General features: G+C 41.8%; 1 protein-coding gene across 4 annotated transcripts in view; it reads right to left on the bottom strand.

Moving 5' to 3' along the window:
- The window catches only part of GRAMD1C (GRAM domain containing 1C), a 165,450-nt gene that overhangs the window by 118,741 nt on the left and 22,169 nt on the right, over window positions 1–24,540 (bottom strand). The window contains exon 1 of one of the 4 annotated variants that reach the window (XM_056559944.1): window positions 1,492–1,620. The exons of the other annotated variants lie outside the window; for them this stretch is intronic. The gene's annotated coding sequence lies outside the window, so the exon portion shown is untranslated. Of the gene's footprint in view, window positions 1–1,491; window positions 1,621–24,540 lie in introns of those variants that run through there. 4 annotated transcript variants of the gene reach the window in all.

A 24,540-nucleotide genomic window follows, 5' to 3' on the forward strand; every position in this document is an offset into this window, starting at 1 on the left:
CACAATCGCTCACGTGACCGGCGACCATGAATATTCAAAATTCACCTTCAGCGAAGTTAGAAGAGGATCTTGAGAAGGTATGTATATTAGAGACAGAGACCCCGCAAACATGACCGTTTTCCCTTAAAGGGGTACTCCGCTGCTCAGCGTTTGGAACAAACTGTTCTGAAAGCTGGAGCTGGGAGCTCGTGACATCATAGCCCCGCCCCCTCGTGCAGTCACGCCCCGCACCCTCAATGCAATTCTATTGGAGGGGGGCGTGGAGGCTGTCATATGCGCCAACAGGGGGTCGCATAAATGCGCTGGCGGGTGGTATATAATTATAAAGGCGCGGGCGGGGGCTACATTATAAATGCGCTGGCGGGGGTTATATAATTATAAAGGCGCGGGCGGGGGTTACATTATAAATGCGCTGGCGAGGGCTCACATACACATATTATATATATATATATATATATATATATATATACACACACACACACACACACACACACACACACACACACACACACACACTGCGGGGGTATATAATTTTGCGCTGGCTGGGGTTATATCTTTATAAATGCTCTGGGGGGCTAGATATATAGCGCTATATATCTTGCCCCCCACAGCGCTTTTAATATAAATTGTCAATTTTAAAAATCCCGCAGGGAGCCCTGATTGGCTCCTCAGTACGGGCCATTCAGAGCTCCCCGCGGGGAATTTAAAAAAAAGTAAAATACATCGGTGATCGCAGGGTTGCGGACCATACCGCCCGCTCCCCGGCTTAATAACTTCTGATCAGATCGGGTCTTAGAAACGAGATCTGGTGCTATCAATCCCTCAGCCCCTGTAATACTACCCCCATCATGGAACAGAGTCTGTTGCATGATGGGGGTAGTAGTACAAGCACTAATGTAGCCTCTCCTGCAGCCAGGAACAAGTCTGTCCATGATGGGAGTAGTATTAGTCCCGGCTGCAGGAGTCTGTGGGTGGCTGATTTTTTCATTTAAAAAAAATGGATTAAAAATGGTTACAAACGCTTCAAAACGGATATCTGTTTGATCAGCCGTTTCTATCGGTTTTTTTAAATCCGTTTTTTTTTTTTTTTAACAGAACGGGGGCAAACGGCCGTGTGAACGCACCCTTATACATAAAAAACAATAAATATTTTACCTGGTGTTTCATGAAACGTTTTTGTTAAAAATTGTTTCATGAAAGACCAGGTAAAAGATTTCTTGTTTTTCAATAAAAACATATACAAATATTAAATTCAGTGGTATCCAATGGACCCTGCTGACATGTAATGGGGGCCACTGTAATGAGGTCATTTTAACTATACAGACAAAATCCAAGACAGAAAACAAAACTGAAACATTCACAGAAAATTCATAATCAGAGTATAATAAAGGCACAATCATTAAGATTATTATTACTATTATTTATTATTATGGTATTATTAATTGTAACTATTATTATATTACTATATATATTATTTAGAGGTTGTCTCACCCGGTGCTCCATGGCAAGTGACACAATCCAAGCTGTAACCTGTGTCCGCACCGTCTGCCGCACGCGTCTCTAGGTCATATAAAGGCTCATCCTGAGTATACAGCTCCATGTCAGGAGGACACCCACATACCTGACGGCTCCTGTCACTATAATGGGGCTTATACCGACTGTGAACGGGTCACTAATGCCTGAATAATGCGACGAGACTGGAGCTGATGAATGATGGAAGAAGTCACATGACAAAGAGCGACAAACACAGAACAACAGCGTCCAACTCATCAAAACAGAGAATTCTTCCCTCATTCCTCCACAGGACAACATCACATGACCCAATTGTGTTCCTACCCCGAGTGTCATCATCCTGTACCCCGAGTGTCATCCTCCTGTACCCCGAGTGTCATCCTCCTGTACCCCGAGTGTCATCCTCCTGTACCCCGAGTGTCATCATCCTGTACCCCGAGTGTCATCATCCTGTACCCCGAGTGTCATCATCCTGTACCCCGAGTGTTATCATCCTGTACCCCGAGTGTCATCATCCTGTACCCCGAGTGTCATCATCCTGTACCCCGAGTGTCATCCTCCTGTACCCCGAGTGTCATCCTCCTGTACCCCGAGTGTCATCCTCCTGTACCCCGAGTGTCATCCTCCTGTACCCCAAGTGTTATCCTCCTGTACCCCATCCTGTACCCCATGTTATCTTCCTGTACCCCGAGTGTTATCATCCTGTACCCCGAGAGTCATCCTCCTGTACCCCAAGTGTCATCCTCCTGTACCCCAAGTGTCATCCTCCTGTACCCCATCCTGTACCCCGTGTTATCTTCCTGTACCCCGAGTGTTATCATCCTGTACCCCGAGTGTTATCATCCTGTACCCCGAATGTCATCCTGTACCCCGAGTGTCATCATCCTGTACCCCAAGTGTTATTATCCTGTACCCCAAGTGTCATCCTCCTGTACCCCAAGTGTTATTATCCTGTACCCCGAGTGTCATCATCCTGTACCCCAAGTGTTATTATCCTGTACCCCGAGTGTCATCCTCCTGTACCCAGAGTGTCATCATCCTGTACCTCGAGTGTTATCATCCTGTACCCCAAGTGTCATCATCCTGTACCCCAAGTGTTATCATCCTGTACCCCGAGTGTCATCATCCTGTACCCCGAGTGTTATCATCCTGTACCCCGAGTGTCATCATCCTGTACCCCGAGTGTCATCATCCTGTACCCCAAGTGTCATCATCCTGTACCCCAAGTGTTATCCTGTACCCCGAGTGTCATCCTCCCGTACCCCGAGTGCCATCCTCCCGTACCCCGAGTGCCATCCTCCTGTACCCCGAGTGTCATCCTCCCGTACCCCGAGTGTCATCATCCTGTACCCCGAGTGTTATCATCCTGTACCCCGAGTGCCATCATCCCGTACCCCGAGTGCCATCCTCCTGTACCCCGAGTGTCATCCTCCCGTACCCCGAGTGTCATCATCCTGTACCCCGAGTGTCATCATCCTGTACCCCGAGTGCCATCATCCTGTACCCCGAGTGTTATCATCCCGTACCCCGAGTGTCCTCCTCCTGTACCCCGAGTGTCCTCCTCCTGTACCCCGAGTGTCCTCCTCCTGTACCCCGAGTGTCCTCCTCCTGTACCCCGAGTGTCCTCCTCCTGTACCCCGAGTGTTATCCTCCTGTACCCCGAGTGTCATCATCCTGTGTAAGTATGTAACACACAAACACCTGGAGATGTGCAGGGATTATATCTTTGGCTCGGGGTGTTACATTGCAGATAGAGATCTGGAGACGGTAATTGCTGACAGATTATATTTCTGTGCCTGATGATGATGATAATGAACTCCACAGCCTGAGATCAGGTGAACCACCACATCCAGCAATATCACAGGGGACCCCAATAACAGGGGTTCAACCCTACAGACATAACACTTTCTTTTACTTTCAGGTAATTTAGGGGGTTCTCTGCTTTGCACAATCCAAGGACAAAGAGTCCCCCAGTCCTGGTCCTAAGAACATTCCTGTATTACATGGGCCGTCTGTTCATTTGAAAAAGTCACCATGGTTGGGAAACACGGTTTTGTTTTTTATAAAAAAATAAAAATCAGATGACTCTTTTAGGGATGACTCAAAAAAGACTGAATGCAGGACAATACTCGTGTATATTACCAGTTATACTGAAGCCATTAGTAGGACACGTCAGACATCACGTAAATAAGACCGAGCTCTATGAATCAAGAAGCAAAAAAATGCAACAACAGCAACAAAAACATTTATGAATAAATGTGTTGTCATAGAATTCCTTACACAAAGGGAGACATTATAGGTATTGTATAATACACATCAGGTACTGTATAATGTATACAGTGGGGCAAAAAAGTATTTAGTCAGCCACCAATTGTACAAGTTCTCCCACTTATAAAGATGAGAGGCTGTAATTATCATCATAGGTTATAACCTCAACTATGAGAGACAGAATGAGAAAAAATCCATAAAATCACATTGTCTGATTATTAAAGAATTTATTTGCAAATTATGGTGCAAAATAAGTATTTGGTCACCTACAAACAAGAAGATTTCTGGCTCTCACAGACCTGTAACTTCTTCTGTAAGAGTCTCCTCTGTCCTCCACTCATTACCTGTATTAATGGCTCCTGTGTGAACTTGTTATAAAAGACACCTGTCCACAACCTCAAATAGTCACACTCCAATCTCCCCTATGGCCAAGACCAAAGAGATGTCGAGGGACACCAGAAACAAAATTGTAGACCTGCACCAGGATGGGAAGACTAAATCTGCAATAGGCAAGCAGCTTGGTGTGAAGAAATCAACTGTGGGAGCAATTATTAGAAAATGGAAGACATACAAGACCATTGATAATCTCCCTCGATCTGGGGCTCTACGCAAGATCTCACCCCGTGGTGTCAAAATGATCACAAGAACGGTCAGCAAAAATCCCAGAACCACATGAGGGGACCTAGTGAATGACCTGCAGAGAGCTGGTACCAAAGTAACAAAAGCTACCATCAGCAGTAGCCAGACGTGTCCCTCTGCTTAAGCCAGTACATGTCCGGGCCCGTCTGAAGTTTGCTAGAGAGAATTTGGAGGATCCAGAAGAGTATTGGGAGAATGTCATATGGTCAGATGAAACCAAACTAGAACTTTTTGATAAAAACTCAACTTATCGTGTTTGGAAGAGAAATAATGCTGAGTGGCATCCAAAGAACACAATACTGACTTTGAAGCATGGGGGTGGAAACATCATGCTTTGGGGCTGTTTTTCAGTAAAGGGACCAGGACAACTGATCCGTGTAAAGGAAAGAATGAATGGGGCCATGTATCGTGAGATTTTGAGTGAAAACCTCTTTCCATCAGGAAGGGCATTGAAGATGAAACGTGGCTGGGTTTTCAGCACGACAATGATCCCAAACACACCGCCCGGGCAATGAAGGAGTGGCTTCTTAAGAAGCATTACAAGGTCCTGGAGTGGCCTAGCCACTCTCCAGATCTCAACCCCATAGAAAACCACTGGAGGGAGTTGAAAGTCTGTGTTGCCCAGCGACAGCCCCAAAACATCACTGCTCTAGAGGAGATCTGTATGGAGGAATGGGCCAAAATACCAGCAGTGTATGAAAACCTTGTGAAGACAGAAAACATGTGACCTCTGTCATTTTTATTGACCAAATACTTATTTTCCACCATAATTTGCAAATAAATTCTTTAAAAATCAGACAATGTGATTTTATGGATTTATTTTCTCATTCTGTCTCTCATAGCTGAGGTCATAACCTATGATGAAAATAACAGGCCTCTCTCATCATAAAGGGGTACTCCAGCCCTAAGACATCTTATCCCCTATCCAAAGAATAGGGAATAAGATGTCTGATCGGCAGGGGTCCTGCCGCTGGCAGTCACGCCCCAACCCATGGACTTGCATTGAGGAGGCTGGGTGTGACGTCACACAGCCGCGGAGTCGTGACATCAAGATACTCCGGCCCATGGTCGTGAGGCTTCAGACTCAGAGCCTCCAGCGCTGCGTGCAGCTCACACAGGTGGGTGCTGCATGAGAGATCAGACATCTTATCCACTATCCTTTGGCAGGAGTTCCCCTTTAAGTGGGAGAACTTGCACAATTGATTGCTGACTAAATACTTTTTTTCCCCACTGTATAAAGTATATATAATACACATCAAGCACATTATGTATAGTTCACATTGTGGTGGCGTCAATATCGGTCTCGCGCTGTCTCTTACCTTGGTTGACAGTAACCTGATTGTGTTTCTTTATACTGACTTAGTATGTTTTGCAGCTTCTGTCCTTACTACTTCTGTATTAATATCCTTATTCCTCTATTGTCCTTGTTTATGCCCTGTGTGGTGTTTAACCCTCAAGGACACAGAACATTTTATTTTAGCATTTTCGTCTTTTTCCTCCTCGTCTTCTAAGAACCATACCTCTTTTATATTTCCACACACAGACCCATATGAGGCTTGTTGTTGTTTTTTTGTGCGATAATCCTTCGATTTACCAGTTACCATCGATTTACCATAAAATATACGGCAAACCCCCAAAAAATTTATTTGTGTGGGAAAATTTTAAATAAAACCAACATTTTACAAATTATGTCGGGTTTCGTTTTCACGCTGTACACTTTACGGTAAAAATGACATGTTTTCTTTATTCTATGGGTCAAAATGAATAAAATCATACACACTTTTCTATTATTGAACTGCTTTAAAAAAAAAAAATGTATTATTATTTTTTTACAAAATTAGCATGTTATTAAAGTGCCCAATTTTGACCCCCTATAGCATTCTAATTTTTCCATATACGAGGCTGTATGAGGGTATGTATAATACATATCAAGTACATATCATGTATATTATGTATAATACATATCAAGTACATATCAGGTATATTATGTATAATACATATCAAGTACATATCAGGTATATTATGTATAATACATATCAAGTATATATCAGGTATATTATGTATAATACATATCAAGTATATATCAAGTATATTATGTATAATACATATCAAGTATATATCAAGTATATTATGTATAATACATATCAAGTATATATCAGGTATATTATGTATAATACATATCAAGTATATATCAGGTATATTATGTATAATACATATCAAGTACATATCAGGTATATTATGTATAATACATATCAAGTACATATCAAGTATATTATGTATAATACATATCAAGTACATATCAGGTATATTATGTATAATACATATCAAGTATATATCAAGTATATTATGTATAATACATATCAAGTATATATCAGGTATATTATGTATAATACATATCAAGTATATATTATGTATAATACATATCAAGTATATATCAGGTATATTATGTATAATACATATCAAGTATATATCAGGTATATTATGTATAATACATATCAAGTACATATCAGGTATATTATGTATAATACATATCAAGTATATATCAGGTATATTATGTATAATACATATCAAGTATATATCAGGTATATAATGTATAATACATATCAAGTATATATCAGGTATATTATGTATAATACATATCAAGTATATATCAGGTATATTATGTATAATACATATCAAGTATATATCAGGTATATTATGTATAATACATATCAAGTACATATCAGGTATATTATGTATAATACATATCAAGTATATATCAGGTATATTATGTATAATACATATCAAGTATATATCAGGTATATTATGTATAATACATATCAAGTACATATCAAGTATAATACATATCAAGTACATATCAGGTATATTATGTATAATACATATCAAGTATATATCAAGTATATTATGTATAATACATATCAAGTATATATCAGGTATATTATGTATAATACATATCAAGTATATATCAAGTATATATTATGTATAATACATATCAAGTATATATCAGGTATATTATGTATAATACATATCAAGTATATATTGTTACGCCGAGCGCTCCGGGTCCCCGCTCCTCCCCGGAGCGCTCGCTTCACTCCCTCCGCTGCAGCGCTCCGGTCACGTCCTCTGACCCGGGGCGCTGCGATCCTGCTGCCAGCCGGGATGCGATTCGCGATGCGGGTAGCGCCCGCTCGCGATGCGCACCCCGGCTTCCCTACCTGACTCGCTCCCCGTCTGTTCTGTCCCGGCGCGCGCGGCCCCGCTCCCTAGGGCGCGCGCGCGCCGGGTCTCTGCGATTTAAAGGGCCACTGCGCCGCTGATTGGCGCAGTGGTTCCAATTAGGGTTTTCACCTGTGCACTTCCCTATATTACCTCACTTCCCTTGCACTCCCTTGCCGGATCTTGTTGCCTTAGTGCCAGTGAAAGCGTTCCTTGTGTGTTCCTTGCCTGTGTTTCCAGACCTTCTGCCGTTGCCCCTGACTACGATCCTTGCTGCCTGCCCCGACCTTCTGCTACGTCCGACCTTGCTTCTGCCTACTCCCTTGTACCGCGCCTATCTTCAGCAGCCAGAGAGGTGAGCCGTTGCTAGTGGATACGACCTGGTCACTACCGCCGCAGCAAGACCATCCCGCTTTGCGGCGGGCTCTGGTGAAAACCAGTAGTGGCTTAGAACCGGTCCACTAGCACGGTCCACGCCAATCCCTCTCTGGCACAGAGGGTCCACTACCTGCCAGCCGGCATCGTGACAGTAGATCCGGCCATGGATCCCGCTGAAGTTCCTCTGCCAGTTGTCGCTGACCTCACCACGGTGGTCGCCCAGCAGTCACAACAGATAGCGCAACAAGGCCAACAGCTGTCTCAACTGACCGTTATGCTACAACAGTTGCTACCACAGCTTCAGCAGTCATCTCCTCCGCCAGCTCCTGCACCTCCTCCGCAGCGAGTGGCCGCTCCTGGGATACGCTTATCCTTGCCAGATAAATTTGATGGGGACTCTAAGTTTTGCCGTGGCTTTCTCTCCCAATGTTCCCTGCATCTGGAGATGATGTCGGACCTGTTTCCCACTGAAAGGTCTAAGGTGGCTTTCGTAGTCAGTCTTCTGTCCGGAAAAGCCCTGTCATGGGCCACACCGCTCTGGGACCGCAATGACCCCGTCACTGCCTCAGTACACTCCTTCTTCTCGGAAATCCGAAGTGTCTTTGAGGAACCTGCCCGAGCCTCTTCTGCTGAGACTGCCCTGTTGAACCTGGTCCAGGGTAATTCTTCCGTTGGCGAGTACGCCGTACAATTCCGTACACTTGCTTCAGAATTGTCCTGGAATAATGAGGCCCTCTGCGCGACCTTCAAAAAAGGCCTATCCAGCAACATCAAAGATGTTCTGGCCGCACGAGAAATTCCTGCTAATCTACATGAACTTATTCACCTAGCCACTCGCATTGACATGCGTTTTTCTGAAAGGCGTCAGGAACTCCGCCAAGATATGGACTCTGTTCGCACAAGGCGTTTCGTCTCCTCGGCTCCTCTCTCCTCTGGTCCCCTGCAATCTGTTCCTGTGCCCCCCGCCGTGGAGGCTATGCAGGTCGACCGGTCTCGCCTGACACCCCAAGAGAGGACACGACGCCGTATGGAGAACCTCTGCCTGTACTGTGCTAGTACCGAACACTTCCTGAGGGATTGTCCTATCCGTCCTCCCCGCCTGGAAAGACGTACGCTGACTCCGCACAAAGGTGAGACAGTCCTTGACGTCTACTCTGCTTCTCCACGTCTTACTGTGCCTGTGCGGTTGTCTGCCTCTGCCTTCTCCTTCTCTACAGTGGCTTTCTTGGACTCTGGATCTGCAGGAAATTTTATTTTGGCCTCTCTCGTCAACAGGTTCAACATCCCAGTGACCGGTCTCGCCAGACCCCTCTACATCAATTGTGTAAATAATGAAAGATTGGACTGTACCATACGTTTCCGCACGGAGCCCCTTCTTATGAGCATCGGATCTCATCATGAGAGGATTGAACTTTTGGTCCTCCCCAATTGCACCTCGGAGATTCTCCTTGGACTTCCCTGGCTTCAACTTCATTCCCCAACCCTGGATTGGTCCACTGGGGAGATCAAGAGTTGGGGGTCCTCTTGTTCCAAGAACTGTCAAAAACCGGTTCCCAGTAACCCTTGCCGTAACTCTGTGGTTCCTCCAGTAACCGGTCTCCCTAAGGCCTATATGGACTTCGCGGATGTTTTCTGCAAAAAACAAGCTGAGACTCTACCTCCTCACAGGCCTTATGATTGCCCTATCGACCTCCTCCCGGGTACTACTCCACCCCGGGGCAGAATTTATCCTCTCTCTGCCCCAGAGACTCTTGCCATGTCCGAATACGTCCAGGAGAATCTAAAAAAGGGCTTTATCCGTAAATCCTCCTCTCCTGCCGGAGCCGGATTTTTCTTTGTGTCCAAAAAAGATGGCTCCCTACGTCCTTGCATTGACTACCGCGGTCTTAATAAAATCACGGTTAAGAACCGCTACCCCTTACCCCTCATCTCTGAACTCTTTGATCGCCTCCAAGGTGCCCACATCTTCACTAAATTGGACTTAAGAGGCGCCTATAACCTCATCCGCATCAGAGAGGGGGACGAGTGGAAAACGGCATTTAACACCAGAGATGGACACTTTGAGTATCTGGTCATGCCCTTTGGACTGTGTAATGCCCCTGCCGTCTTCCAAGACTTTGTCAATGAAATTTTTCGTGATCTATTATACTCCTGTGTTGTGGTATATCTGGACGATATCCTAATTTTTTCTGCCAATCTAGAAGAACACCGCCAGCATGTCCGTATGGTTCTTCAGAGACTTCGTGACAACCAACTCTATGCCAAAATTGAGAAATGTCTGTTTGAATGCCAATCTCTTCCTTTTCTAGGATATTTGGTCTCTGGCCAGGGACTACAGATGGATCCAGACAAACTCTCTGCCGTCTTAAATTGGCCACGCCCCTCCGGACTCCGTGCTATCCAACGCTTTTTGGGGTTCGCCAATTATTACAGGCAATTTATTCCACATTTTTCTACCATTGTGGCTCCTATCGTGGCTTTAACCAAGAAAAATGCTGATCCCAAGTCCTGGCCTCCTCAAGCAGAAGACTCCTTTAAACGACTCAAGTCTGCCTTTTCTTCGGCTCCCGTGCTCTCCAGACCTGACCCTTCCAAACCCTTCCTATTGGAGGTTGATGCCTCCTCAGTAGGAGCTGGAGCTGTTCTTCTACAAAAAAATCCTTCCGGGCATGCTGTCACTTGTGGTTTTTTCTCTAGGACCTTCTCTCCAGCGGAGAGGAACTACTCCATCGGGGATCGAGAGCTTCTAGCCATTAAATTAGCACTTGAGGAATGGAGGCATCTGCTGGAGGGATCAAGATTTCCTGTTATTATCTACACCGACCACAAGAACCTCTCCTACCTCCAGTCGGCCCAACGGCTGAATCCTCGCCAGGCCCGGTGGTCTCTGTTCTTTGCCCGATTTAATTTTGAGATTCACTTTCGTCCTGCCGATAAGAACATTAGGGCCGATGCTCTCTCTCGTTCCTCGGATGCCTCAGAAGTAGATCTCCTTCCATGGGCCGAATTTTCGTATAACTTCAGGGTCTCTGAATCTTCCTCCAAATCCCCATTTTTCGTGGTGTACGGCCGTCACCCTCTTCCCCCCCTCCCTACCCCCTTGCCCTCTGGTCTGCCCGCTGTGGATGAAATTTCTCGTGACCTTTCCATTATATGGAGAGAGACCCAAAATTCTCTTTTACAGGCTTCTTCACGCATGAAGAGGTTCGCGGATAAGAAGAGAAGAGCTCCCCCCGTTTTTTCCCCTGGAGACAAGGTATGGCTCTCCGCTAAATATGTCCGCTTCCGTGTCCCTAGCTACAAGTTGGGACCACGCTATCTTGGTCCTTTCAAAATTTTGTGTCAAATTAATCCTGTCTCTTATAAACTTCTTCTTCCTCCTTCTCTTCGTATCCCTAATGCCTTTCACGTCTCTCTTCTCAAACCACTCATCCTCAACCGTTTTTCTCCCAAATCTGTTCCTCCCACTCCTGTTTCCGGCTCCTCGGACGTCTTCTCGGTCAAGGAAATTTTGGCTGCCAAAAAGGTCAGAGGGAAAAATTTTTTTTTAGTTGACTGGGAGGGTTGTGGTCCTGAAGAGAGATCCTGGGAACCTGAGGACAACATCCTTGACAAAAGTCTGCTCCTCAGGTTCTCAGGCTCCAAGAAGAGGGGGAGACCCAAGGGGGGGGGTACTGTTACGCCGAGCGCTCCGGGTCCCCGCTCCTCCCCGGAGCGCTCGCTTCACTCCCTCCGCTGCAGCGCTCCGGTCACGTCCTCTGACCCGGGGCGCTGCGATCCTGCTGCCAGCCGGGATGCGATTCGCGATGCGGGTAGCGCCCGCTCGCGATGCGCACCCCGGCTTCCCTACCTGACTCGCTCCCCGTCTGTTCTGTCCCGGCGCGCGCGGCCCCGCTCCCTAGGGCGCGCGCGCGCCGGGTCTCTGCGATTTAAAGGGCCACTGCGCCGCTGATTGGCGCAGTGGTTCCAATTAGGGTTTTCACCTGTGCACTTCCCTATATTACCTCACTTCCCTTGCACTCCCTTGCCGGATCTTGTTGCCTTAGTGCCAGTGAAAGCGTTCCTTGTGTGTTCCTTGCCTGTGTTTCCAGACCTTCTGCCGTTGCCCCTGACTACGATCCTTGCTGCCTGCCCCGACCTTCTGCTACGTCCGACCTTGCTTCTGCCTACTCCCTTGTACCGCGCCTATCTTCAGCAGCCAGAGAGGTGAGCCGTTGCTAGTGGATACGACCTGGTCACTACCGCCGCAGCAAGACCATCCCGCTTTGCGGCGGGCTCTGGTGAAAACCAGTAGTGGCTTAGAACCGGTCCACTAGCACGGTCCACGCCAATCCCTCTCTGGCACAGAGGGTCCACTACCTGCCAGCCGGCATCGTGACATATATCAGGTATATTATGTATAATACATATCAAGTATATATCAGGTATATTATGTATAATACATATCAAGTATATATCAGGTATATTATGTATAATACATATCAAGTATATATCAGGTATATTATGTATAATACATATCAAGTATATATCAGGTATATTATGTATAATACATATCAAGTATATATCAGGTATATTATGTATAATACATATCAAGTACATATCAGGTATATTATGTATAATACATATCAAGTACATATCAGGTATATTATGTATAATACATATCAAGTATATATCAAGTATATTATGTATAATACATATCAAGTATATATCAAGTATATTATGTATAATACATATCAAGTATATATCAGGTATATTATGTATAATACATATCAAGTATATATCAAGTATATTATGTATAATACATATCAAGTATATATCAAGTATATTATGTATAATACATATCAAGTATATATCAGGTATATTATGTATAATACATATCAAGTATATATCAAGTATATATTATGTATAATACATATCAAGTATATATCAGGTATATTATGTATAATACATATCAAGTATATATCAGGTATATTATGTATAATACATATCAAGTATATATCAGGTATATTATGTATAATACATATCAAGTATATATCAAGTATATTATGTATAATACATATCAAGTATATATCAGGTATATTATGTATAATACATATCAAGTATATATCAGGTATATTATGTATAATACATATCAAGTACATATCAGGTATATTATGTATAATACATATCAAGTATATTATGTATCATACATATCAAGTACATATCAAGTATATTATGTATAATACATATCAAGTATATATCATGTATATTATGTATAATACATATCAAGTATATATCAAGTATATATTATGTATAATACATATCAAGTACATATCATGTATATTATGTATAATACATATCAAGTACATATCATGTATATTATGTATAATACATATCAAGTATATATCAAGTATATTATGTATAATACATATCAAGTACATATCAGGTATATTATGTATAATACATATCAAGTACATATCATGTATATTATGTATAATACATATCAATTATATATCAGGTATATTATGTATAATACATATCAAGTATATATCAAGTATATTATGTATAATACATATCAAGTATATATCAGGTATATAATGTATAATACATATCAAGTACATATCAGGTATATTATGTATAATACATATCAAGTATATATCAGGTATATAATGTATAATACATATCAAGTATATATAAGGTATATTATGTATAATACATATCAAGTATATATCAGGTATATAATGTATAATACATATCAAGTATACATCAAGTATATTATGTCTAATACATATCAAGTATACATCAAGTATATTATGTATAATACATATCCAGTATATATCAAGTATATTATGTATAATACATATCAAGTATATATCAGGTATATTATGTATAATACATATCAAGTATACATCAAGTATATTATGTCTAATACATATCAAGTATACATCAAGTATATTATGTATAATACATATCAAGTATATATCAGGTATATTATGTATAATACATATCAAGTATACATCAAGTATATTATGTATAATACATATCAAGTATATATCAAGTATATTATGTATAATACATATCAAGTATATATCAAGTATATTATGTATAATACATATCAAGTATATATCAGGTATATTATGTATAATACATATCAAGTATATATCAGGTATATTATGTATAATACATATCAAGTACATATTAGGTATATTATGTATAATACATATCAAGTACATATCAAGTATATTATGTATAATACATATCAAGTACATATCAGGTATATTATGTATAATACATATCAAGTATATATCAGGTATATTATGTATAATACATATCAAGTATATATCAGGTATATTATGTATAATACATATCAAGTATATATCAGGTATATAATGTATAATACATATCAAGTATATATCAGGTATATTATGTATAATACATATCAAGTATATATCAAGTATATTATGTATAATACATATCAAGTATATATCAAGTATATTATGTATAATACATATCAAGTATATATCAGGTATATTATGTATAATACATATCAAGTACATATCAAGTATATTATGTATAATACATATCAAGTATATTATGTATAATACATATCAAGTACATATCAGGTATATTATGTATAATACATATCAAGTATATATCAGGTATATTATGTATAATACATATCAAGTATATATCAGGTATATTATGTATAAAACATATCAAGTATATATCAGGTATATTATGTATAATACATATCAAGTACATATCTGGTATATTATGTATAATACATATCAAGTACATATCAAGTATATTATGTATAATACATATCAAGTACATATCAGGTATATTATGTATAATACATATCAAGTATATATCAGGTATATTATGTATAATACATATCAAGTATATATCAGGTATATTATGTATAATACATATCAAGTATATTATGTATAATACATATCAAGTACATATCAGGTATATTATGTATAATACATATCAAGTATATATCAGGTATATTATGTATAATACATATCAAGTATATATCAGGTATATTATGTATAAAACATATCAAGTATATATCAGGTATATTATGTATAATACATATCAAGTATATATCAAGTATATATTATGTATAATACATATCAAGTATATATCAGGTATATTATGTATAATACATATCAAGTATATATCAGGTATATAATGTATAATACATATCAAGTATATATCAGGTATATATTGTATAATACATATCAAGTATATATCAGGTATATTATGTATAATACATATCAAGTACATATCTGGTATATTATGTATAATACATATCAAGTACATATCAGGTATATTATGTATAATACATATCAAGTACATATCAGGTATATTATGTATAATACATATCAAGTACATATCTGGTATATTATGTATAATACATATCAAGTACATATCAGGTATATTATGTATAATACATATCAAGTACATATCTGGTATATTATGTATAATACATATCAAGTACATATCTGGTATATTATGTATAATACATATCAAGTACATAGGCCTTCATGAAAATGAAAGAAGCGATCTGATTGGTTGCTATCGGCAACTGGGCAACTTTTCCTCTACACAGGTTTTGATAAATCTCCCCCATCAAGTATATATCAAGTATGTATAATACATATCAAGTATATATCAAGTAGATATAATACATATCAAGTATATATCAAGTATGTATAATACATATCAAGTATATATCAAGTAGATATAATACATATCAAGTAGATATAATACATATCAAGTAGATATAATACATATCAAGTATATATCAAGTAGATATAATACATATCAAGTATATATCAAGTAGATATAATACATATCAAGTAGATATAATACATATCAAGTAGATATAATACATATCAAGTATATATCAAGTAGATATAATACATATCAAGTAGATATAATACATATCAAGTAGATATCAAGTAGATATAATACATATCAAGTATATATCAAGTAGATATAATACATATCAAGTAGATATAATACATATCAAGTAGATATAATACATATCAAGTAGATATAATACATATCAAGTAGATATAATCCATATCAAGTATATATATTACATATTGAGTATATATCAAGTATGTTTTAATACATATCGAGTATATATCAAGTATATATTATGTATAATACAAAACAAGTACATATCAACATACATATAGTCCAGTGTTTCCCAACAGGGTGCCTCCAGCTGTTGTAAAACTACAACTCCCAGTAGTTTTATAACAGCTGGAGGCGCCACGATGGGAAACACTGACCTAGGTGATTACAGCATCTGTCTTTTTGTCTTTTTGTCTTTGTTTGTAGATGTGACTTAACCGTGTTATGTAATGTTGTGTAGACATCAGCGCCGCTCATACATGCTGCGCTCTGATACACTCACCGTGAAGGTAAACAGTGATGGCGGACACACCCAGCCGGAGGAGCCAGTTTTTCTGGTGACAATTACACACATTGTTATTCTTTCATATAATGACTCCTTATTACATTGTTGTTATATATATATGACCGGAGAGGGGGCACTAGGGGGACATCCTGACCCCAAGGACCGCTATCTGTACAGGCAGCCATACTGGTGACTGGATCAGACGCTTGATGTTTTTTCCGGAAGCCATATTGGTCGGGTCATTATAATTAATGATGAAGCCCTCCTGCAACTTTATTATTGTGATCAGCATGAGGGGTCTGAATAGTCAGACTTCCCCCATATATCATATCAATATGCCCCCAATGTCTATCCTGAGACAATATGCCCCCAATGTCTATCCTGAGACAATATGCCCCCAATGTCTATCCTGAGACAATATGCCCCCAATGTTTATCCTGAGACAATATGCCCCCAATGTCTATCCTGAGACAATATGCCCCCAATGTCTATCCTGAGACAATATGCCCCCAATGTTTATCCTGAGACAATATGCCCCCAATGTCTATCCTGAGACAATATGCCCCCAATGTCTATCCTGAGACAATATGCCCCCAATGTCTATCCTGAGACAATATGCCCCCAATGTCTATCCTGAGACAATATGCCCCCAATGTTTATCCTGAGACAATATGCCCCCAATGTCTATCCTGAGACAATATGCCCCCAATGTCTATCCTGAGACAATATGCCCCCAATGTCTATCCTGAGACAATATGCCCCCAATGTCTATCCTAGAAACCCCCTGTATAATGAGAAACTCTGCAGCCTTGTAACATATTGGGGGCATTTATCCAAAGTGGGAGGTTTAGCATTTCCCAAGTTGTTTTGTTCCCCACTGTGTTAAACTCTTCACATGTATTAACGTGTCTCACGTTAGCCAGAATTTAGGCGCATCTCAAATTGTGGGGGGTATTGCACCTAAATCTATCACATGGTGCATCTTTACCTCACAACTTCACCTCACAACTTTACTTCACATCTTTATCTCACAACGTTACCTCACATCTTTACCATACATTCTTACCACACATCTTTACCTCAGATCTTTACCTCAGATCTTTACCTTACATCCTTACCTCACATATTTACCTCACAATGTTACCACACATCCTTACCTCACATCTTTAACTCACATCTTTAACTCACATTCTTACCTCACATCTTTAACTCACATTCTTACCTCACATTCTTACCACACATCTTTACCTCAGATCTTTACCTCAGATCTTTACCTCACATCTTTACCTCACATCCTTACCTCACATCTTTACCTCACATCTTTACCTCACATCTTTACCTCACATCCTTACCTCACATATTTACCTCACAACGTTACCTCACATCCTTACCTCACATCCTTACCTCACATCTTTAACTCACATTCTTACCTCACATCTATACCTCAGATCTTTACCTCACATCGTTACCTTAAAACATTACCTTACATCTTTACCATACATTCTTACCTCACATCTTTACCTCACAACGTTACCTTATGACGTTACTTCAGATATTTACCTCACATTCTTACCTCACATCCTTACCTCACAACTTACACTCTGGGATAGGGGAAAGATGAAGGCTTGTGTCACTCGGAGTGGAGACTCCAGAACAACACCAGAGGCAATATCAACCCTTTATAAAAGATTCCTAGAGAAATGTTTTCCACAGGAGAATGAGCCTAGGTGCGCTACTGTCTTCAGCAGTTGATATGTGACCCCATCTCCATTTACATCACAGGCATAACAACAGAGGCCACCATGGAGGCTGAGGGGAATCTATCTCAAAATCTCCCTTGCGGTAATGAGGAAGATGGAGGAAGTGACTGTCAGCTCAGCAAGACTTGGATAAAAAGAAAAGAGATTTTCACACGAAAAAAACTAATTATTGAGGAAGTATGGGGGAGATTTATCTAAACCTGTGTAGATGAAGAGTGGTGCAGTTTTCCAAAGCAAATAATCAGATCGCTTCTTTCATTCTTTAAAAGCCCTCTGAAGAATTAGTGCCATGCCTATTGCCTGCCTTTCCCAGGATGGATCCCTGTAAGTCAATCATCCGGGACCAGCAAAGTAATGAAAATGACCTTCTCTTAGATCGCATAATGCCTGCACCTCCGTACCTCATCCTGCACTCCGCCCTCGGCCGGCCAGGTCCCAGCAGGGAATATGAAGTTACTGTGCTGTGATTTCATATTCCCCGCCGGTAGCTCTGATTGGCTAGCACCGATTGACCAATCAGAGCTCCCGGCAGGGAATATGATATCACAGCACCGTAACTTAATTTTCTCTGGCCGGGGAGCCAGCCGAGGAGTGGACGGAGCGCAGTGCCGCCTGCAGAAGGGCAGCACTGACCCAAAAAAAATGGGTTACAAATGTCATATTGCCGGCGTTATGACCTTTGTAACTCATTTTTGCTTAACAACGCATCGGAGCTTGATTAATCGATGACGAGATTCGTTGACAACGAATCCCGTTATCAATTTTTATCAATCGATTAATCATTGCAGCCCTAGATATTACACCACTTGGAAGCAGAAATTATTTCATGGCCATTAAGGGCAGGGTCACACAGGGCGTATTTAACGCTGTGGATGAGCCAACGGCAGTCATGGACAGACTACAGAGCGAGTTCCCCGACTGTGTGTATCCGCTCGTAGTGGCGGATTTCTACAACGGGAAATCAACCACTACAAGCAGAAACATAGAGCTACCAGGCCGCAGCAGGGAGCTTGCTCTGCAGTCCCTTTGTGACTGCCGCCGGCACATCCGCAGCGTGAAATACACTGTGGATTCACCTGGTGTGACCCTCACCTAAAGGAGATATGCGACGGAAAAAATGTATCCCCTGTCTACAGGACCCCCGACTGCTGGGACCCCCTACGATCTCCTGTACGGGCCCCGGCTCTTCTCCTTTAATGCGCGTGTCATACTGAGCATGGAACTGGTTGAAACACGTCCCCTCCATTCAGCTCTATGTCTCCACCTCTCCCATAGGGATGAATGGAGGGGGGAGTGTTTTGACCAGCTTCCGTGCTGGGTGCAACACGTCATTACCGGAGCAGAGTCGGGGGCCCCATAAGGGAGAACAGATTTGTAAATTACTTCTATTTAAAAATCTTAATCCTTCCAGTACTTATCAGCTGTTGTATGATCTAACCTGCATGTTAGGCTTCATGCAGCTAAATTTCCCACTGAAATTCCTGAGCAGAATTCCGGACGGAAATCCCGTAGTGTGAACCCGGCCTTAAAGGGGTACTCCCCTGGAAAACATTTTTTTTTAAATCAACTGGTGCCAGAAAGTTAAACAGATTTGTAAATTACTTCTATTTAAAAATCTTAATCCTTCCGGTACTTATCAGCTGTTGTATTTCTTTTCTGTCTGACCACAGTGCTCTCTGCTGACACCTCTGTCCATGTCAGGAACTATCCAGAGTAGGAGCAAATGCCCATAGTAAATCTATGCTGCTCCGGACAGTTCCTAAAATGGACAGAGGTGTCAGCAGAGAGCACTGTGGTCAGACAGAAAAGAAATCGAGAAAGAAAATAACTTCCTGTGGAGCATACAGCAGCTGATACCGGAAGGATTAAGATTTTTAAATAGAAGTAATTTACAAATCTGTTTAACTTTCTGGCACCAGTTGATTTAAAAAAAAATGTTTTCCAGGGGAGTACCCCTTTAAGGCCGGGTTCACACTACGGGATTTCCGTCCGGAATTCTGCTCAGGAAGTTCAGTGGGAAATTTTGCAGCATGAAGCCTAACATGCAGGTAAGTGGGTTTTCCCTGAACCCATTGACACTGCAGAATTTTCTGGTCTGAATTTCTGACAGAAAATTCCGATCCAAAAAATTTCTCCAGAACCTGCTTGTTTCTGGTGGTATCCGCGCCGCAGATGTTGCAGTCTATGGGTACGGAAATATCTGCGTAGTTCTAGAGCCGACTGATTCAATTGGCGTTGGCCGCACTTGGAAGCTCCAGATGGAAATTTTCCGCCTGGAGCTTCTCAAGTGTGAACCCGGCCTAAAGGTTTAGACTAGTGGTCTCCAAACTATGGACCTCCAGATGTTGCAAAACAACTCATCGCAGCCCACAACTCATTGCTTCTCACAGTAGAGAGTTTTCTACAATTGTATCCAGAACAGTGCATCCTGCTAACCTCACAGGGGAATTTTCCAGATTGGATACATTGTACCAAACCCTCAGCTGTGAGAAGTATTCAATCCCTAATAGGAAGCGGGGATCTTGAGAAATAATGATGATGAATTATAACACGAGGTATGCAAATTATTTCTTCTTAATACGGAACCAAACCAGAGTCACCCTGGTTTGTCTAGTTTGTGATAGTTTTCTTAGAGCTAATTTTCATACTTTTCCCCCCACTAGTGTGCCTCCTGCCGTTGCAAAACTACAACTCCCAGCATGCTCGGACAGCCGTTGGCTGTCTGGGCATGCTGGGAGTTGTTGTTTTGCAGTATTTTCACTCTGTAGAGCAGTGTTTCCCATCCAGGGCGCCTCCAGCTGTTGCAAAACTACAACTCCCAGCATGCACGGACAGCCAGCAACTATCAGGGCATGCTGGGAGCTGTAGTTCTGCAGAATTAGAGCAGTGTTTCACAACCACGGTCAATCAAGATGTTGTGAAACTATAACTCCCAGCATGCTCGGCTGCCGGGGAATGCTGGGAGTTGTAGTTCTGCAGTATTCCCACATTGTAGAGCAATGTTTCCCATCCAAGGTACCTCCAGCTGTTGCAAAACTACAATTCCCAGCATGCCCGGACAGCCAAAGGCTGGCCGGGCATGCTGGGAGTTGTTGTTTTGCAGTATTTTCACGAAGTAGAGCAGTGTTTCCCCGCCAGGGTGCCTCTAGCTGTTGCAAAAACTACAACTCCCAGCATGCACGGACAGCCAGCAACTATCAGGGTATGCTGGGTGCTGTAGTTCTGCAGAATTCTCACACTGTAGAGCAGCATTTCCCCACCAGGGTGACTCCAGCTGTTGCAAAACTACAACTCCCAGCAAGCACGGACAGCCAGCAACTATCAAGGAATGCTGGGAGCTGTAGTTCTGCAGAATTCTCACACTGTAGAGCAGTGTTTCCCCGCCAGGGTGACTCCAGCTGTTGCAAAACTACAACTCCCAGCATGCATGGACAGCCAGCAACTATCAGGGCATGCTGGGAGCTGTAGTTCTGCAGTATTCCCACATTGTAGAGCAGTGTTTCCCAACCAAGGTACCTCCCGCTGTTGCAAAACTACAACTCCCAGCATGCACGGACAGCCAGCAACTATCAGGGCATGCTGGGAGCTTTAGTTCTGCAGTATTCCCACATTGTAGAGCAGTGTTTCCCAACCAAGGTACCTCCCGCTGTTGCAAAACTACAACTCCCAGCATGCACGGACAGCCAGCAGCTATCATGGCATGCTGGGAATTGTAGTTTTGCAACAGCCGGAAAGTCACAGGTTAGAGAACACTGGTCTGTATGGTAAATTTGTGAGGATTTTGTGATTTTTGGCGTCCACACATATTGTACTGTAAATCATACGTAGTGCAGGATCCACACTGAAAATCTGCAATAAATTGCGCTGCGTGTGAACACGACCTTATAGGAGTCTATCACCTCTTCTCTATCCCTAGGAGTAGACCTGGCTGTTCAGACGCGTATCTCCTCCGACCTGGGGTGTTACTTAATACTCGGTCACATGACTCCTCTTACTGCAGCTGATTGGAGGATACGTTGCGATGAATAATACCCTCCGGGGGAATCCTGTATTACATATTATGCAGAGAAATGTCAGGTATAGATAGGGATCAGGAGGTAATTCACACCGGAGGTTATGTCCTATAGCTTTCCCTTCCCGCACTGTCTGGATTACTGGTGTTGGGGTCGGCTGTCCGGGCATGCTGGGAGTTGTAGTTTTGCAACATCTAGAGGGACACAGTTTGGAGACAACTGGACTTAAAGGGGTACTCCGGCAAAAACCTTTTTTATTTTAAATCAACTGGTGGCAGAAAGTTAAACATATTTGTAAATTACTTCTTTTAAAAAATCTTAATCCTTCCTGTACTTATTAGCTGCTGAATACTACAGAGAAAATTCTTTTCTTTTTGGAATGCTCTCAGATGACATCACGAGCACAGTTCTCTCTGCTGACGTTATTATAATAATAATAACGCTTTATTTATTGTTGTCCTTAGTGGGATTTGAACCCAAGTCCCCAGCACAGCAAGGCAGCAGTGCTAACCACTAAGCCACCATGCTGCCTTTAGCATGCATCTGCTATGCATGGTTGCTAAAATGGACAGAGATGTCAGCAGAGAGCACTGTGCTCGTGATGTCATCAGTGTTCCAAAAAGAAAGGAATTTCCTCTGTAGCATTCAGCAGCTAATAAGTACTGGAAGGATTAAGATTTTTTTTAATAGAAGTAATTTACAAATATGTTTAACTTTCTGCCACCAGTTGATTTAAAAGAAAAAAGGTTTTTACCGGAGTACCCCTTTAAGGAAGATGCAGCTAACTGCATACTGGTAATAAACTGAACTCAATGACAGCATAGTATGCAGTAAGCTCATTAGCTCCCCCTAGTGGTACCTGATAATAGACAGAATTATATTATGTAACTATGACTCTGCATGCAGTATTGAGCTCTGTATCTAAAATATAGAACTTCAAACCTCTAAAAAGGGTGACATGGGGGGGGGGGGGGGGGATTTAAAAGCGAATTTGGAGAGATTTTTTTTGCTGCAGGTTTGAGCCCTGGCGGGTTTTACGCAACGGTAAATCCTCAGAAGACCCCATTGAAGTCAACCAAATCTGCTGCGGAAATATATGCATTTGACTGTAGTTTTGCAACAGTTAGAGAGCCCCAGGCTGTCCGGGCATGCTGGGAGTTGTAGTTTTGCAACAGCTGGCGGCACACTGGCTCAGATCTAAGTACGATTTAAAGTGTGGTCTGGGTTAAATGGATATATTGCGACGAAAATCTGTATATACATTCTATATATGTACAATGCGGAGATGGCAGGACTCAGGAGCTGGGCACCATCCGCAGCGGGTGTCAGCTGATTATTACTACAGCTGTATCGGCCATGATCAACGGTAACGCTGATCCAGATCTTTAAACCTCTTAGGCTAGGTTCAGACTACGGAATCTCCGGGCAGAAAATTTCCGCCCGGTGATTCCGAGTTCCGTCTGCGCCGACTGAATCAGTCGGTGCTAGGACCGCGCGGACACTACAGTCTCCTATAGACTGCTATGTGTTCCGCTAGGATTTCCGCCTGAAGAAAGAGCAACCCCTTTCTTCAGACGGAAATTTTCTAGCGGATTCTTCATCAGGATTTTCCGCTTCACAAATTCCGAAGTGTGAATTTGTGAACGGAAAACCATTCACTACACTATGCATTATAGTTAGCGGAATTTCTGCCGGAAATTTCAAAGCGAAAATTCCGTAGTCTGAACCTAGCCTTAAGGTTTATTCACACGGCAGAATTTTCCGCTTGCGGAATTCCACCTCAAATTAAAACCCATAGACTCCTACGGGATTCCGCACTCCCATTCACACTTCTGAATTTCCGCTTGCGGAAATTCAGAAGTGTGAATGGGAGTGCGGAATCCCATAGAAGTCTATGGGCTTAAATTTGAGGCGGAATTCCTTAAAGCGGAAATCGTGCCTTGCGAATAGACCCTTAGATACCACATTCGAGAAAATAAGACTCCATGTATCAGTGCTCCCAAGATAGGATAGCAGGGTGCTGATGGGTTTCTATAGCAGAAAGTTATACCCACCACGAGTATCACCACCCATGGAAGTGCCGACCCACAAGTCTTGGGTTTCTATGGCATTCCGGAGCCAAATGAAGGCCCCCAGGGCTGTATTGTTATAAGGCCATGGCTGCCGTATATTGAAGGCCTCGTAGGATGTCAGTTTACACACTGAGGCTAAGTACACACGATGGAACGTCTGTGCGGAATTCTTCTGCAGAATTCCACAAGGACATTCTGCAGCAGCAGAGTCCCATTAATATTAATGGGATTCTGTACACACAGCAAATGTTTCTGGTGTGGAAATT

The sequence above is a fragment of the Hyla sarda genome, chromosome 2, assembly GCF_029499605.1.
Source record: "Hyla sarda isolate aHylSar1 chromosome 2, aHylSar1.hap1, whole genome shotgun sequence".
NCBI lineage: Eukaryota > Metazoa > Chordata > Amphibia > Anura > Hylidae > Hyla > Hyla sarda.